The following is a 15,108-nucleotide window of genomic DNA, read 5'->3' as shown; positions in this document are numbered from 1 at the left end:
CAGATAGGGTTAGATGAAGCACGGTGGGAGGTGGTTCGTGCAGGATACACTCCATCATGGACCCACTTGGTCAAATGGCCTGTTTGTTATAAATTGGAACAAATTGCTTTAGAAAGTATTTGAAACAATCAGTCTACGGGGACCCAGACAGAAGGTCACTCGTTTATTGAGCCAAACCTTGATGTCCGCCAAGATGATTCGGCCTCCACGCCGATTCTGGAATTTCATCAGTTTCTCCGCGTGCTCCCGTTCCTCGTGTGACTGCTCCTTGAAGAACTCGGCAAAGTGACGCAGGGCAACATCATCCCGGTCAAAGTAGAAGGACTATGGAGAGATCAGAAAAGTAGTTGGGTATCCCAAAGCAGATCAATCATGGGTATCGTACATAAAGCCAACCTGGATTATGCTTTCTTTCAAAGGGTTCAAGTCTCACTGAACTCGTTGTACATGAAAACTAGCACAGGCCTACTTACTGCACTAACCTGGTAGCGAGTGGACAATCTTACCCCTAGCAATAGGGGAACTGGCCAATGGAAATGGCAAAAGAACCAAAGGCTACAGGAGGAAACTCAAGTGCATGCGCTGCCTGAAAGGGTGGTGGGAGCAGATTAAATAGTAACTTGCAAATATTGGCCCAGATCTAATGCCAAGGGGCACTAAACAAACCCGTTAAAGTAGAGTCTAGTCACAGTGCACAATATGTAGTACATCAAAGAGAAACTGGTCTGAGTCTTACTGGCTACATTCATCCCATGAACTAAAATTACCACAAGCAGCATTAATTTAGCACCTTCAACACTAATCAAGGTATGTGATACCAAGGAATAAAGGTTCATAAACCTTCAGAATTTGAAGTGCTTGGTCATGGTCAAGAAGTAGGAAAGCAGAGGAGTTAAGGGAGAGTTCCCCTGAGTAGGGTCAAAGTGGCTGAAGGATTTACCACCATTAAAGCAAAGGGAGCTAGAGAAAAAGACAGAAGGGCACAAACTAGTACTTAAAACTAGGAGGTTAAGAATATTAGGAACAGGAGTAGGCCATTCAGCCACCCAAGCCTGCTCCACCATTCAATTTGGTCATTGCTGACCTGTAGCTTTACTCCATCTCCCTGGAGACCCTTACCCAACAAAACATCTGTCTTGAAAGCTCCAATTGTCCCAGCATCCACAGCTTGCGGGATGGGAGGGCAGGAAAAGAAAGCGTTCCGGATTTCCACCACCCTCGTGTGAAAAAGTGCTTCCTGACTTCCCTCCTAAATGGGCTACTTCTAATTTGAAGATTACATCCCCTCATTGCAAAAGCAAGGTAGGAAAAAGCCATGGGGTGATTTAGAAGTGAGGATAAGAATTCTGAATGCCACACATTGAATGCAGAGTGTATTCCAAATATAATCTTCAACACCCTCACAAGAGCCCAGGAGAGAGTCATTAAGATACTCAGAATAAGGTTCAGCTATTGCAAGGACCTGGAGAGGCAGTTTGTTAATGCATACACAAGCTGATAAATTGCATTATTATAGCTTTAAAAAATGAATTTACTGTGCATAGATTGAGGGGTGGGCTAGATACAGCACAGAATTTAGTAAAGTCACATTACATAGTCTCCATTGTGAAGTGGTCAGAAATACAAGACTCACCATGGAGAGATAAACATAGGAGGAATAGAGCTCCATGTTGATCTGCTTGTTGACAGCATCCTCACAGTCCTTGTGGTAGTTCTGACACACTTGAGAAGCCATCCTAATTATTAGTTTTATTTTAAAAATCTAAGCTTTGTTGAAGTAAGAAACTGAGATTTAACCAAACTCCTAATATTTATACCGCTGGATAATCCAGGGCGTGGCCGCCTAGATGATGAGTGACATTCCTCAATACCCAATCAGAAGTGGCAGCCTCTCTCAGAGCACCAATCAAGTAAAGGGAGGCGGGGAGATGACTCCCAGAGCCAATCAGAACTTTGAAAAATGAGTGTCATTGGCTGACAAGGCAATAAGGACCCCAAGGGAAGGGAACAGTAGCCTCGTGGTAAATTGACTGAACTAGTCATCCAGAGGCTTTGATTAATGGGACGTGAGTTGAAATCCATCCACAGCAGCTGGGGCATTTAAATTTATAGAAAAAAAAGAAGGATCCCAATCGCCCTGACTTTCCTCAAACACAGTTTGAATATCTGGAATCACAGGCTTATCTTTCGGCTAATCCATTGGGACGATTAAATCATCAATCAGAAACATTTAAACCATAAGTTACCCCCTTTTTAAAGGGGCACAAACAATAAGTTTCAAATTATGACAAAACTAAAATAAAAACCTTTTAAATTATAATTGAGTTCCCTGGATCCACTCTGCACTCCAGTCCCTCTGGTGCCCACCGGTTAGGGAAAGCCTCAAAGGGAACCGTCAGACACTGCGTGCTCCCTCTTCAGGGACACCCAGGCATTGGTTGTAGCCACGGAAGAGAGGCGGGCAGCCGGAGCGAACACCCCCCACCCCATCGACCGCGCTCTGCCTGGACCAGTTGAGGGCCACCTTGCCCAGGTTAATTGAATCCTCCGTTGTTTGCGAGTCAGTGTCTTTTTAATAGTTCTGCGTGGTTCAGTGGGTTGGTCATTTTCAGGTATCTGTGGGTTTGAGGCAACATCCAACCAGATCAGTGAATCTGCAAAGCGGGTCAGGCGAATGGAAAGTGCGTGTGAAATAGCAGAGGCTCTGACCATCATTTTCCAATCTTCTCTGGCTTCAGGTGTGGTGCCAGAGGACTGGAGGACTGCTAACGTGGTACCGTTGTTTAAAAAGGGACCATGTACAGCAAGCACCTCAAAGCACTGGAGAGGTACCACCGACGCTGCCTCCGCAAGATCCTGCAAATCCATTGGCAGGATAGACACTCCAACGTCAGTGATCGCGCTCAGGCCAACATCACCGGCATCGAAGCTTTGACAACGCTCGATCAGCTCCGATGGACGGGTCACATTGTCCGCATGCCCGATACGAGACTCCCAAAACAAGCGCTCTACTCGGAGCTCCGGCACGGCAAGAGAGCCCCAGGTGGGCAGAGGAAGTGCATCAAGGACACCCTCAAAGCCTCCTTGAAAAAGTGTAACATCCCCACCGACACCTGGGAATCCCTGGCCTAAGACCGCACAAAGTGGAGTAGAAGAATCCGGGAAGGTGCCGAACACATCGAGTCTCTGCGCCGGGAGCAAGCGGAAGCTAAGCGCAGGCAGCGCAAGGAGCGCACGTCAACCCAAGCACCCCACCCACCCGCCCCCTTCAACCACCGTCTGCCTCACCTGTGACAGAGACTGCAGGTCCTGCATTGGACTCATCAGTCACCTGAGAACTCGTTTTAAATGTGGAAGCAAGTCATCCTCGGTTCGGAGGGACTGCCGAAGGAGAAGAAGAAGTTTAAAAATGGAGAATGGGATAGACCGAATAATTACAGGCCAGTCAGCCTAACCTCAGTGTTGGGAATATTATTGGAAACATTTCCGAGCGACAGGATAAATCTTCATTTAGAAAGACACGGATTAATCAGGGACAGTCAGCATGGACATGTTAAGGGAAGGTCATGTCTGACTAACTTGATTGAATTTTTTGAGGAGGGTCGATGAGGGTAGTGCGTTTGATGTAATCTATATGGATTTTAGTAAGGCTTTTGATAAGGTCCTGCAAGGCAGACTGGTCACAATAGTAAAAGCCCATGATATCCAAGGCAAAGTGGCAAGTTGGATCCAGAATTGGCTCAGAGGCAGGAAACAAAGGGTAATGGTCGAAGGGTGTTTTTGTGACTGGAAGGCTGTTTTCAGTGGGGTTCCGCAGGGCTCAGTACTGGGTCCTTTGCTTTTTGTGGTATATATCAATGATTTAGACTTGAATGTAGGAAGTATGATTAAGAAGGTTGCAGATGATACAAAAATTGGCTGTGTGGTTGATAATGAAGAAAGCTGAAGACTGCAGGAAGATATCAATGGACTGGTCAGGTGTGCAGAACAGTGGCAAATGGAATTCAATCTGGAGAAGTGTGAGGTCATGCATTTGTGGAGGGCTAACAAGGCAAGGGTTAAATGGTAGGACACTGAGAAGTGCAGAAGATCAGAGGGACCTTGGAGTGCATGTCCACAGATCTCTGAAGTTAGCTGGACAGGTAGATAAGGTGGTTAAGAAGGCATACGGGATACTTGCTTTATTAGCCGAGGCATAGAATATAAGAGCAGGGAGGTTATGCTTGAAATGTATAAAACACTAGTTAGGCCGCAGCTAGAGTACTGCGTGCAGTTCTGGTCACCACATTACAGGAAGGATGTGATTGCACTAGAGAGGGTACAGAGGAGATTTACGAGGATGTTGCCTGGGCTGAAGAATTTTAGCTATGAGGAAAGATTGGATAGGCTGGGTTGTCCTATTTATCCCTCAAATAAAAACAGAAAATGCCGGAGACACTCGGCAGGTCAGGCAGCGTCTGTGAAGAAAGAAACAGTCAACGTTTCAGGTCGATGACCTTTCGTCAGAACTGGAAAAAAGCCGGAAATGGAACAGATTCTTAAGCAAGAGAAGAGGCTGGGAAAGGGGGGAGGGGAGGAAAGAACAAAAGGGACGGTCTGTGATAGGCTGGAAGGCAGGAGAGATTAAGAGACATTGAGAGATATTCAAGGCAAAGGGAGATGGTAATGGGACAGGTTAAGAAACAAAGGATGGCTCTAGATGAAGTGTAAATTGTGCTTTCTTTTAATATTAATCCCTCAACCAACATAACAAAAACAGATGATCCAGTCATTATCACAGTGTTGTTTGTGGGAGCTTGCTGTGTGCAAATTGGCTGCTATGTTTCCTACATTACAACAGTGACTACACTTCAAAAAGTACTTCATTGGCTGTAAAGTGCTTTGAGACTTCCGGTGGTCGTAAAAGGCGCTACAGAAATGCAAGTCTTTCTTTTCCCTAGTCTCATTCTTTTGTATTTTCCCACATTATATGCCATTTTCCACCCAGCTATCCCGATCCCTTTGTATTTGTAGGTCCGCCTCACCCCCATTATTAGATTCATGCCAGCTTTAAATGATGGTTAACTGTGTATGTGTGTTTTTGTAATGTTATAAATATTACCTTTTGCACGAGTACATTCCATGTCTTTGACATGTACTGGGGTAAGTCTGGTCTATCCGCCGGGGAAAGGATGTTGGAGTTAAGCTGACAGGATTGGGGGGATTGCAGGAAGAGAGAGGCAATCACTGTGTGTACTCTTTTTGAGCAACCCATAAACAAAGAGACTAGCTAAACTCAAAACATTAAGTGAAACTTAACAAATTAAGTTGAAATTTGGTTGCTGGGTGATGAATCACTCCAGTCCCCACCGGTCGCAGGAGGCCTCGAGCGTGCCGGGTTCACCGCGTGCTCCATCTCCAAGGACACCCGGGCACGAACATGGCCGCGGAAGAGAGGCAGGCAATCCGGCTGAACGACCCCCCGGACCAATTGATGGCTTTTTTAGCCAGGCCCAGGCCGACAAGGGTGACCGTAGATCAGGAGCGTGGGACTGAAGTGCAACCAAAAAAAGCGAGGAGCAGCCCCTTCAGGTAATGAAAGAGGGGCTGCAACCTCTCACATTCTATGTAAACGTGAAACACGGACTCCTCCAGGCCGCAAAAAATGCAGGCGGCCTGGGAGTCCGTGAACCTATTTAAAACCATATTGCACAGGACCGCTCCGTGCAACACCCTCCAGGCCAAGTCCCCGATGGAACAAGGGAGGACTCCCGCGTAGAGAGCCCTCCATTGGGGACCTCCGCCACCGCCGGTCAGCAAGACGCCACGCCATGGCGTGTGCAGACAGCAGACGGCAAAGTGGAGTGTGTGTGCAGGAGCAGCCCGTACAGGAAACTCCTCCGCGCGGAATGAAAAGGCACGGAGGGTCTTTCCTCGAGACGGCGCAAGTTGTGAGGAGCCGGTTCCCGAGGAGAGTTTCGGGGCCGGGCGCCGATTAGGAACTCCGTCTGAACGGGGGTGAGCTCGGACGGGATCGCCCCCGTGCTTAAGCCGCCGCGATACACCTAGTGGAGCCGGGGCCCAGTGCCACTTTCACTGACTCCATGGCTTTGACTGCGAGCCGGACGTTGGCCCAGGACAGGCGCCGTGCCAGCTCCTCCGGCGCCATGCAGACCACTCCTCCGCCATAGAGCAGATACCCGACTCTGGTCACCTTGCCAGGCACAGCCCTGCACGCCGCCAGCCACCCGAACCCACAGTCGTGGAGGTGTGGATTCCTGAGCAACGGCTCCCGCAGGAGAGCCGCCGCTCCCGACGGGGGGAGAGTTCCGCCTGGAAGCGACATAGTTCCAAACCCATAGCAGTTCCTGGTAGAAGACAGGCAGCTCCCGCAGGCTGGCACGCATGCCGCCCACTTTCACAAACAGGAGCTGCGTGGCGTAATTGAGGCCGTGCAGCTGGTGGAAGAAATACGTCGCCAACGCACACCATCTCAGAGGACACAGCCCAGCGTAGCTCTTGTCTGAAGACAACCAAATGTTATCAGAAAATAAGCAACCACTCAAATTTACAAGGAGACAAAATCCAGTCCAATGTTGGACAGTTTATTTACAGTTAGTGACAGTTGATATTACAGAGCCCAGGTCTCACAGCTCTTTGTACAAAGTCACACAACCCATCATTCCCTGAAGGACAGGGTCTCCCACACAATTATATAAACACGAGTACTGAACACAATAAGCTTCAGTCACTCTCCCCCAGGGTGTGCTTGTCAAACAAGTACTCTCCCATGCCATTCTCAGGGGCTCCCAGTCTCTTCAAGTTGGTGATGTGATCTCCAAGCTTCTTGATTATCTTCACTTGCTCATCCAAGTAGTGGGTCTCCAGGAAGTCACACAACTGAAAGAAACAAAGTGAAACTAGTTATGGCCAGTAGCAGATATCAAGGAACATCCAAGCTCCCCCCACTTCCTCTAGAGTTGGGATTTTAATCCTCTTGGACTGGAGGATAGTCAAGTGGTGTAATTGAGATGATGTAAATTTGCTCAAATGATCTAGTAATTCCTGTACAATAGATGCTTAGATCCTGGAACCACTGCGACACACTTATTCTCAATGTCCACATAAGGCCAACTATCCCATCCTCACCCCAACCCCCTTAAGAACCCAGGAGACACCCCAACACAAAGCGATTGGGCATGTAGATTGTTGAATCGGCTCAAGGACAGCAAGGTTCCACCACCTCCAACATACCCAAAGACCCACCAAGAACTTACATGAGGGTCAGTGCTCCCAGTGGAGAGTTTGTGCAGATCCAGCAGACTCTGGTTGACATTCTTCTCCATCTGCAGAGCTCTCTGCATCACCTCCAGACCATTGCTCCACTCATCCTGCTCTGGTTTCTGAAGGTGAAAGTCACAGTTCACTTACAATGAATTAAACAAAAAAGACACAAGACAGCACAAGGAAAACAGGGGTGAAAAGCAGCCAGAAATCCATGTTACCATGAACCAATGTGTCACAGGAATATAGAATGACAGCATTAAGCCACCAGAACCATGGATTCAAATTGGAACTAATTGCTTTAGAAAGTATTGGAAACAAGGGGAACCCGACAGAAGGCCACTCATTTATTGAATCCAACCTTGATGTCCTCCAAGATGATTCGGCCTCCACGCCGATTCTGGAATTTCATCAGTTTCTCAGCATCCTCGTGTTTCTCATGTGACTGCTCCTTGAGGAACTCGGCAAAGTGACGCAGGGCAACATCATCCCGGTCAAAGTAATAGGACTGTGGAGAGAATTTTAAACAGCTTCAGCAGACCTAGATCTTCATATACAATGCAAGATTATATTTACTCCTAGTTAGCTAGTGAGTTCTTAATCTTGCAAAAATAGATAGAACCATAGAAGATAGGAGCAGTAGTAGGCCATTCGGCCCCTTGAGCCTGTTCCAACGTTTAGTGAGATCATGGCTGATCATCCAAACAAGTACCCTGTCCCTGGCTTCTCCCTTGATCCTGAAGATACCATTGGTTAACTAGCAAAATGCAATTCACTTCACTAATCTGAACATGTTGGCCAGCTTCTCCTCCCAAGAACCAGGATGAAACAGTCAACCAACAAATAAAAACTATAAACTACAGTTCAGGATTATATTTCATGACCAGTCAAACTAAACTCTACTGCTGGATAAGTAGTCCCTCCTCTACTTCCAGTCAGTCAGTCAGTCATTCAGATGAGATGTTAAACAGAGGCCCTGTCTGTCCTCAGGTGGATGTGAAAGATCTCAAGGCACTACTTCAGAGAACAGGGGAGTTCTCTCCAGATTCCCAGGCCAATATTTATCCCTCAACCAAAACAGATGATCTGATGAGTCTCATTGTTTGTGCAAGCTTACTGTGCACAAATTGGCTGCTGCATTTCCCACATAACAGGTGACTTCATTGACTACCTCCCAAAGTGCCTTGTAGCCAAAGTGATCTAGGCACAGTGAACAAGGCTTCAACACCAGAATTCCCAGAACTTCACTTCCAGTTAAAGAGAAAGCTAGTGAGGACCTGCCATCATGTCACTCACTACAGTCACCCCACTGAAACTGAACTTTGTTTCATATCAACAAGCACCAACAGTCACTTGACCAGGTTTGTGCTCTTCTGTTACAAACTCAGGCAGCAGCTGAGCTCGTTCCATATATTAAACCTGCTCAACAGAGTGCAGCTGCTACAAGGAGCAGGCCATCAACACAACAAGCTCACCCTGAAGTACTCACTGCTCAAAGATTGCTTCCCCAGGTAAGGAAGTCAAGAGAAATATAGTTGAAAGCCAGTTCATGGAACTACAGAATGTCCAGCTTTTAAGAATACAGCAACAAGGAATACAAGACTCACCATGGAAAGATAAACATAGGAGGAATAGAGCTCCATGTTAATTTGCTTGTTGACAGCATCCTCACAGTCCTTGTGGTAGTTCTGACGTACTTGGGAGGCCATCTTCACTATTTCCTGTTATACTATTACTGCTCACTAGCACCTAGAAAGCTCAAAAACTAACCCTTTCTAACTCAAGCTCTTGTATTTATACTACTGGGACAGCCTGCATTCAAACAAGGAATGACATCACCAATGATGATTGACAATCCCTGAGAGCCAATCAGGAATCTTTCCTGAATCCAGGCACCAATTAACAAAGGAGAGGGGGTGTGGGGGAGGAGGGGGGGGGACCCAGAGCCAATCAGAGCTATGGAAATCCGGCAGGTTTGGGAGATCAGTCTCGGTGATGTCACTGCTTTTGGGTTCCTTGACCTTCTTCAAATCGGAAAATCTCTCGTTGTTTGATGCTCTCATTTGAATTAAATGACAATTTGCTGCTTTTCTAAAGCTCAAGGTGCTGAGAATCATCCTTCGCTATCGATGAATTTTCCTACAATCGTTCCTTCATCGTCGCTGGGTAAAAATCCTGGAACTCACTGCCTAACAGCATTGTGGGAGTACCTTCACCGCACGGAGTTCAAGAAGGCGGCTCACCCCCACCTTCTCCAGTGCGACTCGCGCCGAGCAATACATTCTGGCCGTTGACAGCGACGCCCACATCCCGTGAATTAATATTCTAAAAATGGAATAAATTGATTGGAAACATCTTTGTGTGTTATGGAACATACACCAGAGTATTATTCATTTCACATTTTCAGATTCTGTAGAACCGGGACCCATGAGGCTTGACTTTCCATTAAATATTTCTCCCCATCACACAATCCCTTCGGATGTAAAGACAGAAATTTCTCTTCCAGAAAAAACAGGCAAGTTCCCGATGGCGGAGAGTCCAGAACCAGGGGTCACAGTCTAAGGATAAGTGGGAAGCCATTTAGGACTGAGATGAGGAGGAATTTCTTCACCCAGAGAGTGGTGAACCTGTGACATTCTCTGCCACACAGGGCAGTTGAGGAAAATTCATTAAATATATTCAAGAAGGATTTGAATACATTTCTTGAGGCTAAAGGGATCAAGGGATATGGGGAGAAAGCAGGGACAGGGTACTGAATTTGGATGATCAGCCACGATCTCATTAAATGGCTGAACAGGCTCGAGTTGCCGAATGGCCGACTGATGCTCCAATCTTCTATGTTTCTCTGTGTATTTTCTAGCCCGTCACTCGGGGAGCTGCTACCAGGGCTGTGCTTCTTTGTAGTCAGACTGTAGGAAATGTATCGGCACGGAGCGGGGTGAACGTCGACCTCATAGATTTTGTGAGATGCAAACAGTTACCATTAGTGCCGTTCTGACCTCAGTGCGGGGAGTGCTTGCAGCCGAACCGCACCCGAGTTCAACGTGTTAAATTGGTATAGAACCTCGGTTAGACTACACTTGGAGTACGGTGCACGGTTCTGGTCTCCATAGAATCATAGAATAGTGCAGCACAGAAGGAGGCCATTCAGCCCATCGAGTCTGTCCCGGCTCGTTCAAAGAGCAATCCAGTTAGTCCCACTCCCCCGCTCTTTCCCCAGGAACCTGGAACTTTTTTCTACTTCAAGTATTTATCCAATTCCCTTTTGAAGGCCACTATTGAATCAGTATCCACCGCCCCATCAGGCAGCGCATTCCCAATCCTAACCACTCCTTGTGTAACAACGTTTTTCCTCCTGTCGCCTCTGGTTCTTTTGCGAATCATCTTAAATCTGTGTCCTCTGGTTAGCGACCCTTCAGCCATTGGAAACAGTTTCTCTTTATTTACTCTTTCGAAACCCTTCATGATTTTAAACACCTCTATCAAATCTCCTCTTAGCCTTTTCTGCTCGAAGGAGAATATTACAAAAAGGATATAGAGGCACTGGAGAAGGTGCACATTTGATTTACAAGGATGATAGCAGAACTGAGAGGTTATATCTATCAGGAATGACTGAACAAGCTGGGGCGCTTTTCTCTAGAAATAAGAAGGCTGAAGGGTGACCTAATGGAGGTCTTTAAAATTATGAAGGTGTTTTGATAAGCTAGATGGAAAGAAAATGCTTTCACTTGTGGGGGAGTCCAGAACTGAGGGCCATAAATATAAGATAGTCACTAATAAATCTAACAGGGGATTCAGGAGCAACTTCTTCAGTGGTGAGAATGTGGAACTCGCTACCACATGGAGTAGTTGAGGCGAAGAGCAGAGATGCATTTAAGGGGAAGTTTGGAAAGAAGGGAATAGAAGGATATGCTGATCGGATTAGATGAAGAAGGGCGGGAGGAGGCTCGTGTGGAGCATAAACACCGGCACGGAGCAGTCGGGCCGAATGGCCAGTTTCTGTGCTGTAAATTCGATGTAATTCTTAAAACACGGGCGCCTGTAAAGTTTTTCACATCGAGTGAGCTGAAGACTTTGTTTTGTCTGAAACATGAAGCCATGAAACCCGTCAGCACGCAAACCCATCCCGACTCGTAGAATTGCGGCTCATTATCGTGTGAAATGTGGGGACTCAGATACCCCAGAAATGCCTCCGAGAGATGCAAAGACATCAACGTGGAATGGCTGAAGATGGCAATTTCATTGCACCGGCTGCAGTTCTCAGCTAAGTTCCTAAATTAGCGTGTAAACACTGGCGTGTTGCAGCTGCAGCATCATCAACGGATGAATCCATTCCTGGGGGTGAAGGACACAAATGGAGATGCAGTCGGATTTGGAAAGGATGATTGCTATTTGGTATGAACTGCACAATGGGCCTGAATACCAATCAATACATTTATGGAGGAGCTGCCGGTATTGGGTTTATACATTGATGGAACAGGCAGGGAGGGGGGAAGAGAGTTTCAGGAGAAGTATCTATTTAACTTGGGGGTTTTACTTTGTGCATTTAATGAAATACATTTACTCCTTCCGGAAGGATTATATTTTGTGGGAATACAGTTCCGCACGTATTCCTCGTCCTCCAATACCTTACCCAAGACCATGAGTGTTGGCAGGTTAGTCAAACATGGTGGGGGAGGGGGAAGGAGAGTGGTCCCAGAACAAAGCCCAGTAGGGTACTCACAGTTTCCCAGTAAGATATTTTCAAATTCTCTACCCCAAAGGGCTGTGGATGCTGAACTATTAACTATATTCAAGGCTCAGATAGATTTTTAGATTGTAGTGTGATCAAGGGATATGGAGATCGGGCTGGAAAGTAGAGGTGAGATTGAAGATCAGCCATGAGTTTATTGAATGGTGGAGCAGGCTCAAGGGCCGCATGGCCTACTCCTGCTTCTAATTATGTTATGCGGATAGCAAGCCGATATGGCAATTGTTGATTCTCCTCCACCACCACATCAATTGTAATCCCCTTATCATGAGTTCAGTGAGCTCCAACATTGCTGGTCTGTGCAGCAGTTATTTGTTTCTCTGCCCAGAAAGGCTATAGCGGCAGTGGTGAGTTTGTTAACGGAGTTACCCCCGCTAATGATTGATGGGGATCGGTAGCAGTTTACAGAATACAAACTGCTCTTCCCCAGGGAAAATATAATTCTTAGAGAATGCGAAACCAGAGCTTTCTCTTCATTGGACTGAAATGACAGAACACAGTCACAGCAAATCATCCTTGTGTTTATTATAACTTGTATTTCATTGTAATGGCTAAATTATAACTCTCAAGCTCTCAAGGGCAGGGGGAATATTCATCACCATGGCAGCAAGTACTTCTATTTAACTGCCTAGAGCCCAAGCTTTGGAATACCCTCCCTAAACCTCTCTGCCTCCTTTAAGACTCTAAAACCTACTTCTTACCAAGCTTCAGGGGTCCCTGGTCCCATTAGCTCATTTGGCTGAACACACCTTTGTACATTAAGCTGTTGTATTACATCATTGCAGTTTGTTTGCAACACAAGATCGACAAATTTCTTAGAAATACATAGAATATCAAAGTTAAATAGATCAAAATTACCCTGCCAAAAAAATAAATAGAACTGTTCCCATTGGTGGGAGGGTCGAGAACCAGAGGACACAGATTTAAGGCGATTGGAAGGGGGCCCAAAGACAACATGAGGAAAAACTGAACGCAGCGAGTGGTTAGGATGTGGAATGCACTGCCTGAGAGGGTGATGGTGGCAGACTCAATCTCTGTTTCCAAAAGGGAATTAGACAAGTACCTGAAGGATAAAATGGCAGGGCTCCACAGAAAGGGTAGGGTATAGTACTAGCCAAAGTGCTCCTGCAGAGAGCCAGCATGGGCTCGACAGGCCTCTTGTGCTGTAACCATTCTATGACCAAATCCCATGACAACACTGCTGCACAGCCCAGTGTAATACTGGAAATGTAACCAAGTTATGTTAACTGGAACAAAAACCACTAAAATTTACAAGGAGACAAAATCCAGTCAAATATAGAACAGTTTATTTACAGTTAGTGACATTTCACATTAAGAGCCCAGGTCTCTCAGCTCTTGCACAAAGTCACAAGCCATCATTCCCTACAGGACAGGCGTCTCGCACACAATTATAAATACAAGTACTAAACACAATAGGCTTCATCCCTGCAGTCACTCTTCCCCCAGGGTGTGCTTGTCAAACAGGTACTCCCCCATGCCATTCTCAGGGGCTCCCAGTCTCTTCAGGTTGGTGATGTGATCTCCAAGCTTCTTGATCATCTTCACTTGCTCATCCAAGTAGTGGGTCTCCAGGAAGTCACACAACTGGAAAGAGGGGGAAACTAGTTATGTCCAGCAGCAGATTTCAAGGAACATCCTAGCTTCCCGAAAGAGTTCAATCCACTTGGATTGCAGGATAGTGTTGTGGTGCAATTGAGATTAATGGAATTACTGCATCATTAGATTAAACTGCCTGCAGAATAGGGGCATAGATCCTAAAATCACTGGGACACATTCACTGGTCAATGTCCACAGTAGGCCAACCTCCCACCACTCAAAAACCTAAAAGGCACCAACACAAAGCTATTGGGCGTGAAGATCTTTTGAATAGGCTCACGGTACCACCACCTCCAACTTAACAAATGCCCACATTACAGCTTCAAGAACTTACATGAGGGTCAGTCCTAACAGTGGCGAGTTTGTGCAGATCCAGCAGACTCTGGTTGACATTCTTCTCCAGCTGCAGAGCTCTCTGCATCGCCTCCAGACCATTGCTCCACTCATCCTGCTCTGGTTTCTGGAAAGGGAAATTCAGACAATTCACTGTACAATGGAATAAACAAACAAACAAAGTATTGAAGGAAATTAGGGGTGCAAATATCTAATGTTACCATGAACCAATGTGTTGGAAGAAAATAAAACTACAGCATTAAGCCAACACAACTACTGGAGTCAAATAACAGATGTAGTTAAGGGGAAGCTAGATAAGTACTAGGGAGAGGTGTATAGAAGGATATGCAGATAGGGCTAGATGAAGCACAGTGGGGGGTGGCTCGTGGAGTATAAACTCTGTCATAGACCCACTTGGCCAAATGGCCTGTTTGTTATAAATTGGAACCAATTGCTTTAGAAAGTATTTGAAACAATCAGTCTACGGGTCCCAGACAGAAGGTCACTCGTTTATTGAGCCAAACCTTGATGTCCTCCAAGATGATTCGGCCTCCACGCCGATTCTGGAATGTCATCAGTTTCTCAGCGTGCTCCCGTTCCTCGTGCGACTGCTCCTTGAAGAACTCGGCAAAGTGACGCAGGGCAACATCATCCCGGTCAAAGTAGAAGGACTATGGAGAGATCAGAAAAGTCGTTGGGTATCCCATGGCAGATCTATCATGGGTATTGTACATAAAGCCAACCTGGATTTTGCTTTAATTCAAAGGGTTCAATTCTCACTGAACTTGTGGTACATGGAAACTAGCACCGGCCTACTTACTTCACTAACCTGGTAGCAAGTGGACAATCTTACCCCTAGCAATAGGGAAACTGGCCAATGGAAATGGCAAAAGAACCAGAGGCTACAGGAAGAAACTCAAGTGCATGCACTGCCTGAAAGGATGGTGGGAGCAGATTAAATAGTAACTTGCAAATATTGGCCCAGATCTATTGCCAAGGGGCACTAGAAACAAACCCATTAAAGTAGAGTCTAGTCACAGTACACAATTCATGTAGTACATCAAAGAGGAGAAACTAGTCTGAATCTTACTGGCTACATTCATCCCATGGAACTAAAATGACCACAAGCAGCATTAATTTGGCAC

General features: G+C 46.3%; 2 protein-coding genes across 2 annotated transcripts in view; both read right to left on the bottom strand.

Annotated features, from left to right (window-relative positions):
• LOC147099747 (ferritin heavy chain, oocyte isoform-like) overlaps window positions 1-15,108 on the bottom strand; it is a 412,482-nt gene that overhangs the window by 279,693 nt on the left and 117,681 nt on the right. The gene's annotated exons all lie outside the window — the stretch shown is intronic.
• LOC147099751 (ferritin heavy chain, oocyte isoform-like) overlaps window positions 1-15,108 on the bottom strand; it is a 273,112-nt gene that overhangs the window by 245,726 nt on the left and 12,278 nt on the right. The window lies entirely within an intron of this gene.

Source organism: Somniosus microcephalus, chromosome 28 (assembly GCF_052327205.1).
Source record: "Somniosus microcephalus isolate GS21.2 chromosome 28, FLI_Smic_1.0, whole genome shotgun sequence".
NCBI lineage: Eukaryota > Metazoa > Chordata > Chondrichthyes > Squaliformes > Somniosidae > Somniosus > Somniosus microcephalus.
This window is presented reverse-complemented; position numbering and strand designations above follow the sequence as displayed.